Below are 23,729 nucleotides of genomic sequence, written 5' to 3'. Positions count from 1 at the left end.
TACAGCTAGTTTACCAAGGTGATTTGGGTTAAGAATCCTGCCCAATAGTAAAATAAGTGCCTCGGTGGAGGGTCAAGCCAAAAAAACTTGCTGGTTACGAGCCCCATTCCTTACCATTATACCACACTGCAAAGCCATTTTAGGGGTGGAGACCATATTCTGTAAGCGTGAAAAGCTGCAAAAAGGCTAAATCACAAAATGCACAGACAGAGCCTGAGAGAGGAAATGAGAGATATGAGATGGGGACACATGAGAGGAGACAATCTACATTAAATGTAGATTGTGCAGCTCATGACTGCAGACTTTCAGCTGTTCAAGGCTTGAAGAACACTGAGGTCTTAGACGTACCCATAGGAAGCCTGTGTCTAAGCCATGCAACTGAAATATGATTGCATGCAACTGCCCATAAGCTACAACATGCTATATCTGATGAATTCACAATATCCTTTGTAAGATTCGTGCTCTCATTTCTCATGCTCTCTGTGCTATCTTTTAATGTTTTCAGAACATACACAAAATGAAAGAAATGCATGATGGGAGGGAACAAAAGCACATCCTGCTGAATCACAGCCCATGCCAATACCATGCGCACTCCTATTTAAACATGCTTCTCATTAAGGCGCAATGAAAAGCCAGTTGACAGTGGGCGGCGTGAGGGATCACGGAGTTACAAAGTTGCTGAATGAGTGTAAATAAGCATTGTACACACTGCGCCTCATCCAAAATCCTGTTCATTACGTAGCAAGCTTTAAATTGGCCCTCTGAAGGCCACGTACATCAATCCACCATCTTGAGCAGAGCCATCTGACCACCACACAGCGCAGTTTAACTGACACAATCATCAGCCCTGTAACAGGCAGCGGCCAGAGGACCAGCAGACGAATGTTCATGCAAGCTAGTGAACCCAAATTTGAATATTTTCATGTGTAAGTGAGCCAGCTTTGGTGCTCATGTGAAAATGAGTCACCTTCTGGTTTTCTCATTGTATTCTTTCCTATTCTTCGTTGCCAATATACCACTATGTGATTTTTTTCCTCTGATGTGCTAAAGGTCTGTGTTCCCAAATGACTTATCTTGCTTTGCTGCCATTTAGTCAGCTCATAATGGCTGGACTGCGGTGATCTTGAGTTTACCCCATTTTAGCAATAGTCCGCTTGGTCACTCTTGTGAGGCAAGGGGAAGGACTGAAATCTTTCTACTTGCAATGACTCCATTCAGGGTCAGAGAAAATGCTTACTAGCTAGAACAATGGCGATTTTTTTCCTTCCAATGTGAGCATCAGACATTCACCACACAATGTCTCTCAGCAACTCTGCACAACATTTTTGGCACTTTTTGCAACCACATTCTTTGACCATCTTAAAATTCATACCAAAAGGAAAGCAAGGGAAAGAATGTCTGGGCTACAAAAAAAAACAAGAATAAATTAAAATAAATCTCCACGGGACACCGAGGCTCTCTCGCACTTTATTTCTTTTCTTCCTCTTGTAAGTGTATTCATCTCTTTCAGAGAATGGGCAGCTTTCAAACCTGAGACAGTGATAAAGGTCAGCGCTTCCCGGCTTGGCAGGCTGTCAATGTAGCGCTCCTGGTACCGCGAGCAGCAGAGCAGACAGCCCCAAATCAGCCCGTCTGAAGGGTCTCCAAATGTCAGCACTGGCAATTACTCCAATCACTGCGGCGAGAGCCTGCACTCTGCACTCCGTGTGAACCATTTTGCCGCAAACCATTACGGGCAAAGCCGAACTATTTACATAAGAAATTCACGCGGGTCTATCATCACACTTTACTCACCAGCTTTAACTTCAACATTGAAAGTATCAGATACAGACCACTCCTGTTCTCATAGAGGAAGCCAGAGGAAGCCTCTGCTGCATTTCTCATATCGGTTTGATAGGGTTTGCTTGCGTCAAATAGAGGCAAACTTTACTACCGGATGAAGTGACACTTATCAGCTACTCATTCGGTCAGGCATACAATTGTTCCACGTATCTTAGTAGGCCTTCCTGAAAAGGGGGCTTGTTTTTTTCCATTTGCTCTGACACAAACTGCAATATTCATGCTAACAGTAGCTGCTAGTGCCTGTTTGGTACTATGACATGCCAGTTGGCATCTCCCATTTACACATTAAGCAAAAGGGCTGGGGTACCTTTGCATATACCGCGTCGTTCTTAACAGCTTTTTGTTTTAAATAGCGCAGTGCCTGTCCTCTTCAGGACATGACGGCCTTACACTTACCATTTCCTCTGCCCGTTCCTCTCCGTAAACAGGAAGAGACTTTTAGTCATGGTTTCTTATCCTCTTCGTTCTGTACACAGGCGCACCACCATTTTAAACTGACAGCTCGCTCGCCTTCCTGTGACAACTCCTGTCTGGCAGCACTGACAACAAGCAGACATGGCAGCATACCCTGAGCCCGAGCATTAGGGGCCATCGACAGGGGAGGGAAAAAGAGTTAACAGGAATTCATCTGGAAAGTGAAAAAGAATCACTATGTTATGACTGACTTATGATAACCTCTAACCTGTCTGGCTTCGTAAGCAGTCTCTCAGGGACTGCTGCTGTCCCTCTGGTGACCTTTGACACCTCTGACATCACGTATCACTCATAGAGGGGTGTTTGTTGGCACGAGGCATGTCTGTGTCAAACAGCAGTCACAAGAGTAAAAACTTAACTTTGAAAGGGGAAAACAGCTACTTTAATTCTATGTTAATAAGGTCATAAATGTGGAAATGCTTTGTGAGCCAGGCTCACTAATGTCATCTTTTAAAGCATCTCAAGAGTGAACAACCAGAGTTAACGCACTCAACTTGCAGGCTCCTACAAGAAAACTCAGTGGGGGGTGGGGTGGAGATTAGTTGAAGTCTGTCCAATTATTCCATTTAGAGATTTACAGCCCAAATAAACTCCTCAGTCCTGCCACTTTCCAGATGAAAATCACAAAGTAAGACCACTTTAATGAGCATGCTGGGGGATAGGATCACTCCTACTCTCCTCAGGCTTTGGCTGATGTTTTGTTTATCATTTTCGGGAGTGCTTTGGACGTGGTGGGATGTCACGAAAGCTTTTATAATCATCTCTCAAATCACAAGGGCCGAGAGAGAAAAGAACAGAGGTCCAACAGAAAACCCGAGCCCAGGCAGGAAACAATTCGAGAGCTGAAGAACAACAAAATAGGTTTTCAGGACCATATTGATATTTCACCGCAGTGAAAAAAATGCATCCCCATGCTGCAAGTGTACGTTTCTCATTGGTTGGAGGACTTCTGGGTCCCTTAAAAATGATGAAACGCCATATCTCTGCACAGACTGCCAGGAAGTGAGGAACGATCAGCCAAAATGGAAAAAAAGAAAAAAAGAAAAAGAAAATTCATACTTGGATTCGACCTGCGAGTCGGGGGAGAGTTCAGCTTCACGCACTCCCTCCCGCGCTCTGCAGATTTTAGGTCCCTTTTAAAATATTAATTTCTGAAGCACTGGATGGCAATAGAAGAAGCATGGTGCCGCAAACGCAAACCAACCGCAGACACGGGAGGTTACACACGCACCTCACTCTTGAGCAATAAAACAAATTGGGCGAATTTGTGAAACGGCAACCTCGGTTATCTCCCGGCGAACCTTGCGCGAATGCTAATGCGCATCTCCCCCGCACCTTCCCACCGCGGCGGCTGACCTTGGTTTCAGAAACCCGAGATCGGGATGTTTAATTACATTGCGGCTTATGAATAAAGAATGACAATCGATCGGCGCACAATAACGGCGCTCATCATTATTAATATTGGGGGGGGGGGGGGGGGGGGGGGGTGAGGAGAGACGCAAGAGAGGCAACTGACGTATTCATTCAAGGCCCTCCCTATACAGCTAAGCCGAGTAACAGCGCTAGAAAACCCGAGTCTGACAAAGCGAGGGCTCCTGTCTTGGCGTACTCTTCACTCTTCTCTTGTCGAGGTGATGTACGGAATATCAACATGCAGAGCCCGTGGCTTTGCTGGGGAGTTCCGCGGGCTAACGACAACTGCTACGAAACTACCCATTACGGAGCCCACACGTGTCTGTGTGAGATGTCACCACGGGGACAAGAGCTTGTTGCTGTCGGCGGGCAATCGAAGGCAGGGCGTTGGTAGAAATAACCGTTAAGAGACTGATATCATACCGCTGAGCCAAGTAATTAACTTAGCACATACCGGTAATGAAGCATAACAGTGGAATGCTGATGTTATTTAAAGTTTGCAGGAATGTGACGCGCGTACGATGGAAGACGGTAATAAAACGTTAAGGTCTCATGACCTTAAGGAGTGGCAACTCTGCTGCACCTGTATGCCCAAGATATAGCATCCGCTAATCCAATCTTATCAAACGCAAACCCATTCATAATACGTGTATGTTGGCACTACTGTGTTCATTGACAAAATGCCAAATGATTGCCTGGTTCCGCTAGCCTATAATAGCAACAACAGCGTTGATAACAATGGCAAGGAACAGCACTGCAATGCTATTTTATGTCCCAGGTTTGGATTTCTCTTTTTTCCATTTTGTTTTCTTGTGCTGCATGTAGATAATCTGACAGCAATATTACATATATACGCTCACTATGATATATTAATTTTGTAAATTGTATTTTATTTGTAAATTAATTGTATTAATTTATTGTACTGTATTGTACCATATTTTTAATTGTATTGTATTTTTAATTGTAAATTGTGCTAGGAAGTAGTAATATTGTTAACGTTATTAGTAAATTAGCTACAACCATCACCTATAATAATAATTGTAATAACAATTAATCAGTACTACTGTGTGGGATATTACCCACAACATACAGAACAAAATGCTTTATAAACTCATCACACTTCAAGTGCTTTAGGGCAGCCCCTTCTGCATGAATGCACAGTTTTACTGCACTTTGTCATCATTTTCGTCTCATGTCGTCATTATACGTACCCTTTTGTGTAATCAAAAAAAAAAAAAACAGTGCTAACAAAATGTGCAGGCCAGCAAACACAGAGAATCAGAGAAGCCATTTGGAAAGTGCCCTGTGCTTAGCCTACATGCTGCTGTTCCACTTAAAAGTTTTCTCACAGCCCTGCTGCCAGCGGTTAAAGGTTGCTTCGAGAGCTTGGTGGTAGTTATAGTCTGTGGTGAGCGAGCTTGCCAGCAACCGCTGACAGCTATTCATTTCGGCCGCTGCACCGGCACCTCTCACACAGAGAAACAGAGAGGTGAGAGACAGTGGCTGAGAAACACAATGCATATTCACCCACCCTGTCTAAGCTACTATATACTCTTATTTTTAGCTTGCACTGTAGTCGTGACCAGAAGCTTCACATTCCATTTTACTGTTCTGAGTTGTGCAATTTTGTTCCCCCCAGATGTACAGTCAGAGGTGAGATCAATGTGATTGGTCAAGAACCCTGTCCTCCGAGCAGTCAGCAGTGAGCTGTGGCCTGTGTGTAAGCTGCTGTCCAACGGCTCTGTTCTGTGGTGAGGATGTGCTACATACAAGCTCAGCATGATGGGGAGAGCTCAGAGTCTCGGCATTGATTTTCTGCCTGTATTCTTTACTCTAATCCTCCAAAGTACCAGGGACTCCTATTATGTAATGGAACTACACCCAGAGACAGCCGTGGATCACAAAGGCGTACTCTTCCTTCTTTTCACAGAGGCACGTAGGCCACCGTCTCCAGCATTTAAGCTGATCTGCTGCAAGTCAAAATGTGCCCTCCAAACCCCACCAGTTCTTATGCAAGAAAAAATGTGTGGTGCTGGCAAGCTGCCATACAGATGTAAGCCCGCACTGTGTCATTTCCTGTGGACACTGGGGCCATTGAGCAAAAAAAAAAATCAAAGGGTCCTCATTTTCAAATCTGTAACATCTTGAAATCCTGTAAAATCCCCCTCTTCCGCAGCTAATGGGATAGAGTTGAAGCCTCCCTCAAATGCAAGCATCATGTGATTCTTCGCACCCAGCTCAACCAATGTTCCTCTTTGCATCTCTGATGTAAAATAAGCCAGTTAGAGATTTGTTACACCGGGGGAAGAGCTCCTGAAAGAGGAGGCCTCAGATCAATAGACTTCTCCGAATCTTCAGCAGAGAACCCGAAATTGAATTTCCAGGAACGTTCCCTCTCCCCGGATCACAAATTCTGAAAGGTATTTCGGTCTTAGCCGAATATCCGATGTCAAGCAGGGTGCAACATTTGAATAGTGCAATCCGACGAAGATCATCATAGCAGGGTCATATAAGACAATGGAACAAAGCTATTTAAGGGTCCCTCTTGCACTCAGGGTATTGTCAGCATAGATACAGAAACATAGATATACACTTTATTTCTGTGGTGTATTCATATCCGCTGTATGGTGGAATCAATTCACAGTGAAACATTGTTAGGGGAGCCATTTTCCACAGCAAGGCACAATGGCTTTTTCTAAAATTACAACAAGCTCAGCAGCAGGGTGATTACTACTGCTGGTTATGTAACAAAATGCACAGCCCAAACGGTTTCCAGTGCTCAAAGGGTACCGCGGTTGTTCTAGTCACTCAGAGTTCACTGTTGTGAATCTGTGGCAGAACCTGCACCAAATGTGACATCTGCGCTACGCTACGCTACCTCTGAGTGTTTCTGCTGACTCCACCAGCCCTATTGCTGGGCTGCCACAATCACACACATTTTCTAGGTCCCTCATAAAATACTGAGCGTTTTGAGGACACAGTTATCTGCACCATAGCAGCCTCATAAATTATCCAATTCTGTAATTAAGAGTTCAGATGAGGAGAAAAACAAGTACCTCCGGCTGTCATGGGCTAGAACTGCCCAGCCCTGGACTACAACAGCACTGGATACTGATGTCTTAAGGATTAGGCAAAGATTGGTTTCTTATGCCGTGAGGCCATTTTGGTTTTGTGATGGCCAGTACATCCGTTTGCATCGTCATGTAAATCGTCTTACACTCAACAGGGCTTTTTAGAAAACGGCTTACTCCCACCCATGTGTCAGCCAAGGTATCAACAACCCTCCCACCGCTACAGAACACCACAATGCTAAAGTGTAGCTCTTCTCAAGTGTCACTTTTTCTCTGGGCATTTGCGTAATCAACAGCAAACTGCTGTAAACCATCAGCTTCATTTCATGGCCCATTCCTTGGTGGACAGCGGTTTCTAATGACAAACATGGCACCGTGAGAAGATATTCAGAAATGTATATGCTGAAATTCTTGGAAAACACCGAGACAAAAACTGTCGCAGTCTCAGAAATACAATCTGCAATTCACCAGGACATAGTACGCATCCAAACAAAACACCAGCACAAACGCAGCAGTAAAGAAAAGATACACTGGATATGAGCGTCTTTGTTCCTAATACAAGTGTACTGTAAGCGGGAACAGGCAACCAGAAATAGGACATGCACGATATACTGTGTAAGGACAAAAGACCTGGATTTATTTACAATTCTGGTGGTCAAAAACAAATCAAAAGCAACCTTATGGAGAGATAAACTAGGAGAGAGCTTAGGAAGGCAGTGACACTGGATGTGGAGCTCCCCCTCCTCAACTCCAGATCCACACTCTGCATCTTCTAGACTAACATCAGTGTTTTAAAAGCCCAGTATTAGGAGCTTCAGCTGTTTGGCAAGACACAAAATGGCTGCGCCACACGTCACTCGTACCCACTGTTTATTCCTCTGCCAATGAAATGAGACACTTGGAGAATCTCTCTGCCAGTTCCCCATAGGGCTGGGGAAGACTGCGGACTGCAGGGACCAGAGCGATCATCACAGGGAGTTTCTGAATCCAGAAGCAGCAACCGTAGAATTCAGCACAGTATCTGAGCAAGAGAAACGAGTTCTGTGCAATTTCCTTTCTGTCAATGATATGGCTCACCTCCTTCCAAAATTGCCAAATAATGATACTGACAGTGTCAGTCCTGCTCCTATGTGATGTTAAGGGAATGAGAAAGAGAAACAAGCTCTACAGTTAAGGTAGAAGTTTTCTTTAAAAAACTGTGAAGATTTTAAATGAACACTTAGGGGAAAAAACAAGAACTAGAGACCGGTTGTTACTGCAGGCCAAAACAGATTAGCCTAAGTAACACTTTCCAGCAAGAGAACAGGGAGAAACGAGGCTATGCCCAACAAGATCTTATCTCTCAGGCTCTGAGGGATCTCGTTGCGCTGCTGTGTGCAGATATCAGCGGAAAATCCCCAGGAAGCCGACCCCAGTAGGATTATCCCATTTATCTCCCATTTGTCTGTCCTGATCACTGGGTGACCGCCAGCTCCAGACCCCGATTTATTGGAGATGACAGCACTTTCACCTGCGCCCATCTGGGCATCAATTATGGGATCTGGCCACAGACAGGCTTTTGGGACTGAGCCCTATCCAAATCTCCATGTCTGACGTGATACTATACTATGCTATACTGCATTATACCAACAGCAGGGGAACTTCCAGCAATGATGGTCACACAGCTGTGTGGTCAAATTGCACTAAAAGTATTCAATCCAATGCCATTTTTTGTTTTTGTTTTTTTGTGGTTGCAACAGTTAATCCTCTCTCTGCAACTGTGGTTGTTCCCAAATGCAGCAGGACAAATACCAAAGGCCCCTCAGTGTCTTACTCTGTGTGCAGTGCTTGCTGTTGTTGTACTGTTCGGTAACTGTGCTATGCAAGTCAATAAAATGGGCTGAGAATATGATAGTAAACCTGAACCTTGGACTCTGGCTGTTTAAGTATTGGTAGGGTTTCCCTGTTGCACCAAGGTAAAGCTGTCAATACATCAGGCTATGCACTCATACTAAGGAAAGTATGCAGCATGTGCTCTTGTGCACTTCAGAATGCATCGTATACTTTTCTTGCTGACTCCTTAGCTATAGGGGAGCATGTATGGAAGATGTCAGATACTCTAGAATTTACCTTTAATCAGTGCAGTGAAGTAACATACAGAAATTAAACGCTCAATAAGCTATTAGCCGAGGCTAAAATACACCGCTAATGATCGGAGCCTGCCCCGCAACAAGGTCTCCCGCCTGAGCGTGGTCATTAATTCCCATCTGTGACATATCAATATTTCATTTGCAAGCTTTCCATATCATCTCAAGCTTTGAGGAATCCACTCCACTTCTAGTGATTAGGACCGAAGACGAGCTTTGAAGTCACAGGGAAGAAAAAGGGAGTAGTGCGACTGCCTTTCTCAGAATGGGAGGGAGCGATTACTCAGAGCGGGAAAAAAAACCACCTCACTGACACATCAGGGAGGCTCCTCTTCCACACAGCCAAAACCGACAGGCTCAAAAACGGGGTGGGGGGGGTGCAGTTTCATTCCCCATTACCTCAGTCCACCTTCCTTTGCCCAACAAAATCAAAAGAAGTATTAGCTGGCTTTGAAAGCATCCAGACTTAATCGTTCCTTCCTCTCCCCCTCCTTCAACTGAAGAGCTACCCAGTATGACCGAGAACGACGGTGGGGGAATGTGGGGGGAGGACTCCACACGGTACCTCCTTTTTGAGTAAACTGCACCTGTCAAAACCTGTACTTTTGTTTGCACAAACATACCAAGAGAGAGAGAGAGAGAGAGAGAGAGAGAAGATGGAAAGGTCAGCAGTGAAAACGGTCTGGGTTTGTTCTGAATGGAATGCATTCCTGTTGAGCAAGGAACACTCCGGCAGCACAACAGAAGGCCTTACCTTACCTGCCACCTGTCAAGGCAGATGGACTGGCGGGCACAGCCGCATAAAAACAGCAAGCGTGCGCCTGGGAGATGCTGTAACACCAGTCACCTCAAAGACAGTGAAAAGAGATCGCAATGCCTCACACACTGGCCGATGGGAACAAAAAAAATGACAACATAGCTGATGAAGTTCAATTAACATTCCTCAAAATTCACAGATTTTGCAAAGACAGGACATTTTACTCCATATTAATTTAGGACTTTTTTTTAACTTGTACTGAACATAGCGTGACTTTGCTAACGTCACTGCTTCCCACTGCCTTGTCTTCAACAAAAAAAAAAGTTTGCCTTCTGCAAATCACCTTCTTATTTAATAGAGCAGTCTCATAAAAAAATCTTTTCATCTAGCAAACACAAGCTGTTTGGTTAATTAACGACTTGGTTATGTACTTGCATGAATCTCAAAAAGGTTACTCGCCGAACCGTCTTTTTGATCTGCGCCTCTGTTCATAAGTCAACCGCAAAAGAGGTTAGTGGGGGGGTGGGGGGTAGGGGGGGGACATGGCCTGAAAAAAGGTCACTGGGCCTGTGCTACACAGATGTACAAACTTCTATCAGTCTAATAGCCAGTGAAAGCTCAGGCCTTGGTCAGCGCAGGCTTTGACCCAGTTTCTTGCATTACGCAGATTATGTCTGCGGCGCGATCACACAGCTGATGGAGTGTGCACACATGTGCTGAAAACAAAAGGGATTTCCAATAGCTTAGCGTCCTGGCCCGTCTTTGCACAATGGGCCCCTTGTCTGGCATGCACGCAGCCCATAGCCTGCGCTCGAGATTGGCTATCGAAGAGCGGGCAGCCTCAGATAACATTTTAGCAGTCCCCCCTCTCCAGGCAAGGTGAAGGTGGCTGCAGATATCGGTGAGTGGCGGGGGGGGGGGCAATTACCCCAGCAATGTGGTGTTGTGCTCCCGCGCAGGAGGGAGTTTCGGGTCGCCCGTCCCCCTCCTCCTCGCGGTGTCGGTTTGAGGGACGTGTTCCATCAAGCGGCCTGTCTTCCTCGGAGCCCACACGCGAGGCGTCAGGTCTGAACGCCGCCGGCGCTTCCCGCAAAAGGAACGGGCCAGTGAGGTGAGCATAAATCACGGCGCCTGCCGCGCCGCTTCAGAAAGGTCACCGTCGTCTCGGTGTCGAGGCCTCAGCCGCGAGGCACGGGCTCACAGGCGACCCTGGAGGAGGGGACAGAAAGACCCCCCCCCACCCCATCCCATCCCCATCCCCTCCATTCCCCCTCCCCCCGGGTGAAGATAACTAAATTCCATTCCTATCTGTATGGCAGGAACTCCCGCATGCAGACTCAGGAAACGGCTGCCCTCTTTTTTCGCCGGCGTCAGTCTGAGGTCGCGGCCTGGAGCGGGTTCGCTGTCAGGGATAAAGTAAACACGGACCGCGCGACCTCTGAAGCTATCAGCCACGATTAATTATGATCTGATAACAGCAACACTGATGGGTTCATCTGCCCGTCCTTAGAACTGCACAGCTCATATATCAACCTCCATTTCCAATGTAGCATTAGCCTACATTACTTAAATACTTAAACCATTCAGTTAAAGAGTTCAGTCACATTACAGACCCTTCCTCCCCTATCCTGCTGCCGAAAAACCCATTCAGATATTTTGACCTGTAATGGCCAGGGTTACCTGTAACAGTCAGAGCTGTGCAGAGGTCCAGACACAGGTTTTATATCTGCATAATCTTTTGGACAGGGCTTCTGGGATGAGGGTTAGGAGCGTTAGGAGCAGCTGCTCCCAGTGATCATCCCGGTGTTAACCAAATCCCCTCCGTGGCTCTCCCAAGCGGCCGGCACGGAGCCTGGCAGCGGTTCAGTGAGCCCTGCTAAGCAGCGGAGCCACCAGAGGCTGCGCTCTCTGAGGTACACCCCTCCTCCAGCCCATCTCCAGGGCTGCATCTTAACCATGTATCCACTGAATGACTCCCGGAGTGAGGGCAGGCCAGTGGGTGTCTTTACATGTGCTTCAGGCCATAAGGACTGCGATCAAACATGGTGTGGGGCGACCAACCGTGGCGAAAAAAGTCCCGCTCTCCCAAATGCCGCAATGTGCCTTCAGGCGTTCGACCCTCCCCCCTACCACCACCAAAGCCACCCCCTGCTAATATCATTTCCAGATATCGTCCTGGGGTGCTGTGCTATTTGCACATTCCTGGAGTACATGCTCTCTCATTAGCAGTTACAAAAAAAAAAAAAAGAGCCAGACTTAACAGAGGAACGACCCTGACCTTATGAAACTTTTAACAACTTTCAATTAAATCGCTAATGACCTGATCCACCGTGCGATTGCCCCCGACCCACTGGCTGCGCAACGCGGCAAATTAACAGTGGCAGTATATATTTTCACACATATTCAATTTCACTTTGGGCGAGATTAAAAGGTTAGGAGGGGGAGGGGGAACCCTGTGTTCTTCCTCCTTTCGATTCGAGGCACACCGGTCCAGTGATTCTCCCGCAGACAAATGGAAACCTCCGTCTCTCGCCTGTCAGAGAGCCCATCTTCTGGGGAATGGGGAAAAAGCTTTTAATGTCACAAGAGCGGGCTCCAATCATTTTTCTCATGAGTCAGCACATTAGCCCTAACTACCTCGCGCTGTCTTTTGTGGGAAAACAGCCGGGGTTCACTTTTATAGATAGGCCTGAAACAGACACTGTACCATCCAGCCAAAGCCAACAGCAGAAACTCTCCGAGGAGAGCGTATAATTTGCTGGGCGTAACTCACCAGCCCTTGCGGATATCTCTAACCATTGAATTAATCCCAGAAGAACAATCGCTAGTGATGCGTATGAACACTCAAAATGGAACCCCCGCTAGCACTTCACAATACTGCCTAATCTCTCAAAGTATGCTGATAAAACACGTCAGGAATTGATGAGGGTTTTCTTCATAAAGAAAAAAAAATAAAACTTGGACTGTTGAAGGATAAACAACACCATGGTTACCATCAGTACAGTGTTATACTGCAATAAGAGGAACCCTCACACATTAACATCTACAGAAATGGAAGCAGACAAGTTCCACAGGCTGCTTCATCATGGCAATCTCTCCATGACCAAAAAGCACTGATAATACATGAAAAGCAGCAGAAAGGTTCCTAATGAAAAACATTTGCAATGCAAACCTGGCTAACGGCCAGACTGGACCAGGCAATGTGCTGAGCAGAGCAAATAACTATCAGTGTGTTCACCACAACAGCCATGTACCAATCTGCCCGTGCCTGTTTGGAGAAAACCAGCGTGTTGGCCACAAAAATCACTGTTGAGAACATGCTGCAGGCATTTTGCCAGAGGTGGGGGGAGTGGGTTTCTCTGAAGTCACGCAATTTACCCTCCTTAAATCCAAATGGGCCTACCGCATGTGGGTGTCCAGTGGGGTTGGACACCCGCATGCGGCAGAAGTGCTTTTGTCAGCATGGTGCTTCTATTTGATATATACGCTTTCTGTTAGACTTTACAAGACTTTTAAACTATACCATAGTGATGTTCTGTGTGCTCCTGTAGATAGACCATACTTCTGCTACCACACAGCATCTTCCCAAGTAGCCTTTTCTCACTGCAACTGTGTTTTTAATAAAACTAAGACCTGTTAAACTTATTTTATCACTCCCAAGTGCCCACTCTCTGACTCACCTTGAAATATCCTGACCTTGTCAAATCATTTCACTATTCCATCTCTGACTAGCAGCAGGCCTGGCTAGCCTTTATTCAGTCAGGTTCTGAGAACATGTTAATAGGATGCTGCCATGATAAGAAGATTTTGACAGGCTACTTGGTGTCTACGTTACCTCCAGACATGAATATGTAACCCACTGGAGGAGACTGTCCTTTTAAGAAGCAGCCAAAGTATAAAGATCACATTCAATTAAGCAACGTGGATACACAATCAGATAAAACATATGCCTATTACTGTCCTGTATCCTAAAAACCACAGCATTGAGAAAATGCCAGTTTTAAAATATGCGGCGTGTATACATTTGAAAAAAAATGCAAACTGTTTGTGTTGAAATGTCAGTTACACAAGGCAAAGGGACAATTAAACATAAGGAATATCAATTCTAAATAAATGTTAAACGTCAGACCATGAAATAAGCATCTGAGCGAAGCACATTTATATAACAGCGTGAATAAACGTAGCTATGTTCAGCAAAATGCCGTGTATCACTTCAACAGTTCAAACCTTTAGAGATGAAATATTTTGGGACCTTGCCTGTAACGTCGTTTCCACGGCAAAATAAATACAAATTTCTGTCTCTGAGTGTGTGTATGTGTGTATGTGTGTTTATGTGTAAGGGGAGGGCACAAAATTACAAGGGAACACAATGTTACAAACAACGTCCCTGAGTGCTTCAGACATTTAAATGAAGCACAGAGGAAGTGAAGCGTATGAGTGCGGCTAAGCCAGTCTCACCTTGCCATGAGTTTCACTACCTTAGCAGCTCCAGAGAGGTCGGGAAATGACCTCTCTATAATATTGTGGGTGCGGACTCCAAAGGTCAATATAGCTCCACTCAATGTGAGCTGGTCTTTAAACTGCACCGCACACAGTCTCCGCCGCGAGTGCAGACAGTCACGAACGAAGACCCCGACTCCTCGGGGGAGACAGATTGCTCGGGCCAAATTCGCCGCGTGTAATGAACGCAAGTGCTTCAATTTATCAAGCTTCCTGTTCTTGAATGCTCCTTAAATAACAATGGCTGAGGATTCAGCACACAGTAAAATCAGGGCTAGCACAGCTGCTCGCACCTGGAGAAGGACATAATGGCCAAAGCAGAAGGAGTCCCGGTCTGTGAGAGGGGAATACTATCATTCCACTAACATCAAATATTCAGCAACCTAACACGACTATCGAGAGAAGCCTCACACAAGCCCTGAATAGCTGAGCAAGCAGCAGTAGCAGCGAGCATATTGGACCAATCCATCTGGAAGGTAAAATACAGTTTATATTTTGTAAAACGTCCAGCAAGCCACCCTTATAACACTGTCTGCTTGAAATTTATGCTCAAATTTATGTGGTAGTCTCACTCAGATTTATCATTTAAAGTGGGTGGTATCAACAGCCCAAACAGAAAGCCACAAGCACACATAAAGGACACACACAAGAAAAGAATCCAACTTTTAAGGCTTTGGCTTAGCTGCAAATAAAAGTATGGATTACAACGGAGGATCAAAAGTACCATGTTACTTGATCTGGCCTGGTGGGTGCTTTGTAACTTTTCAATAAATACGTATGCAACTATCCTCTTATACATATGTAAGTTAAATATTTCAATCGTATTACGGAGATTTTGACTTCTTCCTCTGGGTTCAATGAAACCAAGGTATTAAGAGATAAACAGTCAAGTCTTGGCATTTAGCCATCTGTTGCCAAGCGGCCTAACACAAAAAAATCAGTCCTGCACTCAAATTCTTGGGTAACAGCTCTGTAACTTTCCCCTGCTTGAAATTACAGGTCACCGCCATCTCTGACAGATGACTGACAATGTGAAAGGAACTTTGGGCTGTCCCACACATACAGGGATAGAACACAGGTGTCCTTTTTTGAGCAGGAGGGGTGGCTCTGAAAGTAAATACCAAATCAAACTTTTAGTCCATTGAGATACTAAAATCTAAGTCTGCCATAACCATCGGAATTCCAATTCCGATCAAGTTTTGTTCTGCAACACTTGTTGTTTCCTTTGACAATCAGTGCCAACCAAAGCGCCAACCACAATGCACAACACGCTCAGTTTAAACCTATTACAGTCCTATAAACTTTTGTTGTGTTTTTCTGCGGATAAGCTGGAAAATAACAAATTTGCTTGAAGTCAAAGCTTTAATGAGACACTGGAGATATGAACATCAGAGGAGGGGTGTGTGGGTGTGTGTATGTGTAAAGTGGGGGTGTTAAAACTATAGTGACAGAGAGGAGGGGAAGAGTCTCCTCAGGAGAGGGGTCCCTCGTGAGCTTGCACATTTCAGGAAGCACCCGCGGCGAGTGCGCTGAAGCGCCGCGGAGCCCTGGTCCCTTTCCTGATGAACGCGGCCGTGGGGCGTGGCTCCGGTGGAGCGGCGCGAGGCGTGGGAGTCGCGAGCTGGCGAGCGAGCGGGTGAGAATCAATCAGAATCATCGTTGTTAATAAACACTCTCCTTGGGCGACAGAGACAGACAACCCTCTCCCTCCCCTCTCCCAGCACCCCCCCCTCCCCCATCCATGTGTCAGCGGTGGCTGCCAAATCAAAACTGCAAATGCTTCTCATTTGAGTCTCGGGAGAGGAATTATTGTCTATACTGTCAGACAGCTACATTTACAGACTGAAGGAACAAGTGATTTTTTTTTTTTTTGCTTTACTGCGAGGCCTTCCTGCGAGGATATCATAAAATCGCCAGAGATGCCAAAAACAGGAATGCTCCAGCAGGAGAGGAAAGAATGTGCTCCCCTGTCTTGCTGGTGTGCAATCCCTTCTGAGCGTCAGTAAAGTGGAATAAGGGGAAGGAGAGTACGCCCAGGGTATTGCTAAAGAGCTGGGGTGACCGCACTCACTATTACCATATCAGACTGTGACGTCCAGGGAAAAAAAGGCTTATATAGGCCACTTACATGTGATTCTCAATCCCATGATTCAGGGGAAAAAACAGAAAATGCCCATGAGTAAAGTGGTCATAGTTGAAGCTGGGTGAGGGTGGTGTCCCCGGCGCAGGGGGAACAGACGGGCTAGTCAGACACCCTCCTCAGGAGAACATGCGATTCACTCACGACAGCGCACTGACTGATTCTGTGAAAGTACCACTTTAAAAAAAATCAGAAAAAACCATCTGAGTGAATGCTCAGTGGACACAGTTATTTTTACTGACATTCTTTTTGTTGTTGACTAGTTAGGCCATTTTTTTGCACTTTTTCACAAATCAACATCCTTCAGTGTTCTCAGGCGCCCTGAAAAGTTCTACTGCCTCGCAGCGCCTCTGCTCACTGAAAGGACACCTTTCCTCCAGCTGCCAGGAAAAGGCCTGTCCTTCAGCCTCTTCCCTGTGTGTCACTGGACTGGATACCAAGAGCCATTTCATTTAAAGAACGCTCACATGAGGGCTGAATAACCAACATGTTTAAGCGATATTTATGCCCAGCAAACAAAAACCTCTCGGGCACCTTGTGACAAATATGCTGTTAGCGTTGAAGTTATGTCACTACGTCTTTACTGTTGCTTCATAACCGAATAATAGGAGCTGAACAACAGAATAAATGAGAAAGCTCACACACTGTTAGCATTAGAGGAGGACTGAGAACACTGCTGTCACATGCGTACCCATGAAGAACAACGCAAAGCAAGTCGGGTCTTAGAAAAAATGTTGGAGAGAAAACCCAGCTTGCTTTCCACTAGCTACGCTTCCAGTGTTGTGACATAACCAGTGGGTGACGTTCACTGTGCGTACATGGATGACTGCATTAAAGATTTATCGTTCGCTTTCTCACTCAAGGCGAAGTAAGCACATCTCCCCAATATGTCCCTTTATATTAAAATTTATTTTGAAGCTCGAATACTACTGCGCTGTGCTTTTTAACGATCATCTGTTCGGCTAGCTAACACTCATTTTTCTTCGAAATAGCCTTACTTTCCCATCGGGAGACAGCCTGTATTTGTGCCCCCAATAACACTGCTAGGTTGCAGTATTTTTTAAGATGGATGACTACCGTAGCTACTGTACCTTATATGCATGAGCTCATCTAAAAGTAAAGGAAGCATTTAAAAAAAAAAGTCTTAACCCATGAGGAAAATATAAAAAGCATGAGTCAACATGTAGCTATTGAACACATTCCACAAAGACATCTCCATACTTGCTAATCGATGACAGAAACAGACAGCCAGTCATAATTTTGGGGAGCTGGCACAACTGGACATTAGTCTACTGAACATACTACAGTTCTTTAAAACTATAGGTCATTACTAATACATTACTTTTGAATTTGTATTAACATATGGAAATGCAAACATCCATTTTTTTTTTCTCACAAGGTGTGAAAATAAACATTACAGCGGCTTTCAACCTCTTGTGCAGCTCATTCTCTAACTGCAGCATAGAACACATACATTTTAAAACATTCCTGACAAGTTATAATGAACCGTCTGAGAAATCCAACGCATTCTGCAAAAGAAAGCGGCTTTTTCATGTCAGGGTGTAGCTACAAGCCACCATTCAAAAAGACGCATAGTTAAACTGAAAACACCTCCTCTAAAACTAAAAATCTAAAATATCCGAAAGGACCAAATAAAACAAAAAAAAAATCCTCAATGCTCATGAAGTCTCTAAGTCCCATCAGACGAAATGCAGGAAACCTCTGACAAAGATCTGCCTGTTATCCCCTTGAAGTGTTTCTGCAAAGAGGCCAGTTAAGGCTCTCCCATAGCTCAAAATGACCTATTTCCACGCAACATTATCCCTGATGTGATCACATCAGAAGCCCATCTACTCTGTGCCAGCCCGGATCAAACAACCTCGCAGTTCAGACAGAGTGAGAGCACAGGAACACATCCTGCACAACGCTGGCTGCTCGCGACCCTGTCTGTGATCTCCCATGTTCTGCACAAGCTTACCATCCCTTCATTACTCACCAACTGGGACTTCCGCGTGAAAACTCATAGTGAAAAGCCATTTTGACACCGTTTCGCAACACAATTTAATGAAATATTTCAGGTGATTTTTTTTTTCTTTTTTGGAAGAAGAAGTGGACCGCAGCCATGACCCAAACGTAGATACGATGCAAATCAGACAGGCTTTGCCTCTCCCCAGAGAAATCTGTGCCTTCATCTGAGCTCCTACTTTTTGCATTGGAATCTACAAATATTGCTATTTACAGAACAATATCCTCTTATCTGAAAATATAATCAAAAAACACATATCCATATGTCACTACGCATCTGTGATATATGACCCTCTATCTTTCCAGAGAACTTGAAAATGTGAGTGGCTTGCAAGTAGCTGTGCGTGTTGCATTTCTTTGTATTCTAAACCTCCCGAGTCATTGTCCTCCAAAAAGCAGGGGGAAAAAAAAGCACCGCAAATGACACTTGAGCTGTTTGGATACCAGAAAATGGAAAGGAAACGGAGCCGCAGAAGCCAGAATCAAAGCCGGCTTTGTTGACAAAGAAGCTGTGATGTCACAACAACACTGGGTCCCTTGTGAGTCCCGCAAATGAAATGAAATCGCCCTCAACGAGCCAAGTTACCTCTGCTGCCCGCAGACTGAGTGAGGGGATGAGAGAGCAGCCGTGTGTGTCTGTCCGCAGTGAGGAGGATGAATACAAATTCGTTAAAAATTACCTATTTGGATGTAACTCCATGCCACGATGGCCTGCTGGACGAGGCACAAATTATTCGATTTTAGGACTTGCAACCACTGTCATGGGTGGCAGAGGTATTCATTCTGCCAAGTGCCAGTGTAGTTTAATTAAACTGCGGGAGGTGGACAGCAGGAAAGAAGTAGTAGATTCATATGTTCAGTTTACTTTAGGCACTGAGATGAAGAATGACCATGGCAATAGCCATTACTCAACCATCATCATCAACCTCACCCACAACATAAATAACTTGTCCTAATGCAGGCATTTAAAGGGCAGCATAAACACAGAAACTAGATCTGTCCACCTCAAGTTACTCTACAGTCCATCTGCAATTGACATGAAATGAGTCAACAAGAGCAGAGCTTATATGACAGTAATCCCCATGTCACTTCTATACAAAGCCCTGCTGTCTGTTAGACCAGAACTACAGCTGTGCTCATCTCCCTCCTTCTGTGACCCAGTCACTCATGCGGCTCACCTTTTCCTGTCCCGTCCTCTGCTAAAGGTCCACCGCTCCTTTCAGTTGACCGAGTTTAGTTTAAAGCGCCGCTGTTCCCCCAAGTTGGTTTCTCCAGCAACTGTCCGTACCTGCCCTCCACTCACCTATAAGAAATGACCTCTCTGTCCGCCGGCCATGCCCCCAGGGGATGTCGGAGTGTCCGGTCTTGCCTGATTTGCTGGCACTTGCCCCCCCCCCCCCCCCCCCCCCCCCTCCAACCTAGGTCTGCCGACTTCCCTCACTGCCCCTTCCCTCCAGCTCTCTCCATGTAGGAACAGTTGGGAGTTCCTCTCTTCTCTCACCTTTGTCCTCCTTCACCGTCATCCATTTTGTTGCCCTCGCCCTTGCCCACCTTGCTCCCTGATGCCCGGGTCTCAAACTGCAGATTAAAACTGGTGCTGAGGGACTCCTCCTCCTACACCATACCCCTGGCAGCATTGGCACACACAAATGCAAGAGTAAATTCGAAACACTTTCTTTCTGAAACCCGCATTCAAGGGGATCACTTCCGCTCCCATTCCGAATGACAGCGATGCGCGACCACGCTGCCCACGAGGCCGGCGGGAACAATGGCATTCCTATGCTCCCTGCTGCCAGGTGCCCAGTGGAAACCCAATCCCCACATCGCTGGCACACACTCCACGGGGCTGCCTCCACTGCAGCGCACAAAATAGCGCTATTGTTCCAGGGGCACTTGGAACAACAAACACAAAAGCACTCACTTTTCATCTGTGGAAGCACATCTGCTGTTTGAGGCATACCAAAAGAGCAGGGAAGGAAACAACTCATGTTCTTGGCTTCACAAGTTCTGCATAGTGAAAATGATTCATTTCCCTCTAATGTAAAAAGACAGTCGTCATTGATTTAAAAACACCTCAGTGAATGAACCATTACCAGAAAAATGTGTACAACAGACAATACAAGTATAAAAACTACGACTGACATATGCGCATAGCAAGTAACTGACAATAACCGAGTGATAACAGAATAGGGACGTTATGTACAATTTTTTTGTAACGTGCATATTATCGTCATATAGTCTATAAACTCAGTTTTACATATGTGCACACACATTAAGCCATAGACCGCGATGTCTTAGGGAGATTTGTAGGTAACTAACGTTACGATTCAGACCAACCAAAATGTTGCTGTTGGCAAAGCAACTTGTTCTATCCATGCCTCCCGGTCTATCACACCAGGACTCCAGGGTTTCTCGGTTTCAAAGCGAGACATCTTTACAGTCAATGTGAACAAGTTACACTTGTTTATGCTCAATAAGGGCTCCCAAAAGCTATGGATAAATTATGGACTACTTGCTCTTTCCTACCCGCTCCTCCGCGCAGAAACATGAAAATTTCATTCCTGTTACGTCTATCTTACATCTTCATCTACAGTAATACTCTTGAGCCGTTTGATTGCTAATCTATTTCGACTTCCGTAATTTCGTAATTATCAACTCATAGCTGTCCTCTCACAAAGACAGTCCCTTGCCGACTCCAAATAAAGCAATCAACAGCCCTACAAATAACGCCCTCCTCTATAATTTAAATACTTATTTTATATTTAATTGAGATATAATCAAATTTGTATAACGGCTAGTATGCATTGTTCCGTATTGAAAAGGAGAAACCAAGCTTTCAGCCTGGCAACCTAGTGTCAGAGATGAATCCGAACTTGCGAAATACTAGTCTTAACTACTTAGCCTACCTACACAGTTCTGGACACATTTCTAGCTACTGACAACCGACCATGTCGAATTATGCAGTGTTCTTTAACTGATGGATGTTCTCACACCCGCGTCCAAAATACAGCTAGGACATTTCATGCATTTTGACTCAATTTCATATCTGCAGCGCAGAACTTTGCTTGCCTGCTACAAAGGTGCCGTTAGCTATTCATAAATTGCAGAGATGTAGCAAGCTCTAGCCATACACCTCGAAGGTAGGTTTAATACTGAGATAACACCTCGAGCTACTTCAGTTACAGACACAATCGCAAAGATATAACGGTATTTAGTTGGCTAACTTACGTAGCTAACTACCAAGCTTGCATACGTCTGTGCAACACTTGAACTGATCGCCATTTAGCTAAGCAGCTACAAGTTAGCTACCTAGATTAACTAGTGGCTTACCAGCTAGCGTTACATTACAGCTAGCCAGAGCCGCAGAACATCTCCTAGGTAGGTAGAGTAAGGTAACGTTAACCTTAGACTAGCAAGTGTTACATGTGTTGACACCATAATGCATTTCTGCTTCAAAAGACAGTTAACGTTGATTTCACATAAAATAATATCACTCAAAATGAAGATGCATAAAAGACCGAAACAAAATTACTGGCTGAAAAGCTGTATCGACTATGGCCGTTCAGTCGCTTCCCCATAACAGCTCGCTAGCTATCTATCAAGCAAGCTAGCTCAAATAGCTAGTACAGCTAGGTAGCTGGGTATCAAGCAGCTTCTACCAGCTAACAGTTAGCTGGGTCTAAAACACAAGTAGCGCCACTGTGGTCAGTAACCAGAAACCTGTAACGTTACAGAATAATTCCACCTACCTTTTGATGCTGAACTTGGAATCGCGTCAAGTGTTTTCTTTCGTTTCTTTTTAGAAGTTATTTTACATGTATTCTGGTAAGTCGCATTCCGCGTTTAGATCCCTCCTGTGCCAGTCTGATTTAGCGGAGCGACAATTTCACAATTGAAAACGTGTGCTGAAAACGATGCAGAATCAAGCTGCTGTAGCTCGCTAGACAGAACAAGGTAAAGAGGAATATGACACGTTAGCTAACGGTTCTTGCCTCTTAAGTCAACTAACAGAAATCCGCCCGTTAAATGTAGTCTATTTGGCAAACAGACTAGAAGCCCGACTCAGCTAACGTTACATTCAAATGCGGATCGAGCCAGCTAGCTCGCTGGCTAGGTCCTTCAGTCGATGTAATTTGTGATCTCAAGATCGCAGTACCTCAAAAATTAATCCAAAAGAAAAGAGGAGAAAAACATCCGTAACATTCGTCATTTGTGGATAAAACGCGAAATCTCTTCCATACTTTCAAAAGGCGTCCTTTAAATACTTCGTGCGTAGTTGGCGTTAATTGCAGAGCAAATTAACAGAGGATTGCGAGCCTCCAAACCCCATACGTGCGGTCTCCTGCTTCGGCTCACCGCTCTGTGCTCTATGCTGTGTCTGGCTGTCGGTTGCGGGGCAGCCAGCAGCGGCTCCGTGCCCTCCCACTGCAGCTCCAACCCGGAAGAACATCTCCCCTCTGCAGTTACGTCACTCTGCGAGAGCGCGCACTAATGGATGAGCGAAAAGACATACCGACATAAGCAAGTGCCGAGAAAACAGTACATAGCTCGTCTAAGTTGGTTCTTTTCTTTCTAAATGTATATATTCACACAGTATTTAATACCTAAAATTATTTTTGAGCGTGCAGGTCTACAACTGGGATTTACCCCGACATGCTGTGATACTTAAGCTTTCTCTTAGTCCGAGCTGTGTGATAATATTGAATTATTAGCGTTGTTGTGTTAAAGTGTAGAATGTCCCCGGTGTACTCAGATTGATCTTCATTCTACGATCGGATGCTCTCATGCATTTTAAGGTGCTGCCAAACGACAGCTTCCCTAGCAGTATTAACTGAATCGTGTAACTGCAAGCATCGATTAACAAAAATCAAGAAAATCCTGACCTATATTGTTCCTCGTTGATATTGATTAGTGATTAATTTAACAGCCAGTACTTTTTACATTTATAAAAATCTATATAAAGGTATACATTTTAAATATAAATATGAATATGTATACAATATAAGTATAACATATTGTGGGGGCAGAGCTTCTACCCCAAAGGTTGTCTGTTTGATTCCTGGGTGGGACACTGCTCTTGTATCCTTGGGCAAGGTGTTTAACCTGAATTGCCTCAGTAAATCCAGATGTTTAAACTAACAACAGGCAAAATTGGTAAGATATGTAAGTCGCTACTCTAGCTGACCCTTTTGGAATAATATTTTTTATTCCATTCACTGAGGGTGTGGTGTGAAATTTATATAATAATTTAATGACTAGCCACAAGATAAAGGAAGTATCTTTTAAAATGTTACACAGGTGCTGCCTGTTTAAAAATGACCTGGCAAATTTCAAAATAGACATTAACTCTCTGCACTTTTTGTTAACTAGAATATGAAACT

General features: G+C 44.9%; 1 protein-coding gene across 1 annotated transcript in view; it reads right to left on the bottom strand.

Annotated features, from left to right (window-relative positions):
- The window catches only part of galnt1 (UDP-N-acetyl-alpha-D-galactosamine:polypeptide N-acetylgalactosaminyltransferase 1), a 162,541-nt gene extending 139,834 nt beyond the window's left edge, over window positions 1-22,707 (bottom strand). The window contains exon 1 of the mRNA XM_036538863.1: window positions 22,098-22,707. The gene's annotated coding sequence lies outside the window, so the exon portion shown is untranslated. The remainder of the gene's footprint in view (window positions 1-22,097) is intronic.
- Window positions 22,708-23,729: the final 1,022 nt, after the last annotated feature.

The sequence above is a fragment of the Megalops cyprinoides genome, chromosome 10 (genome assembly GCF_013368585.1).
Source record: "Megalops cyprinoides isolate fMegCyp1 chromosome 10, fMegCyp1.pri, whole genome shotgun sequence".
Classification (NCBI taxonomy): domain Eukaryota; kingdom Metazoa; phylum Chordata; class Actinopteri; order Elopiformes; family Megalopidae; genus Megalops; species Megalops cyprinoides.
Note: the sequence above shows the minus strand (reverse complement) of the source record. Positions and strands in the feature narration are given on the sequence as shown.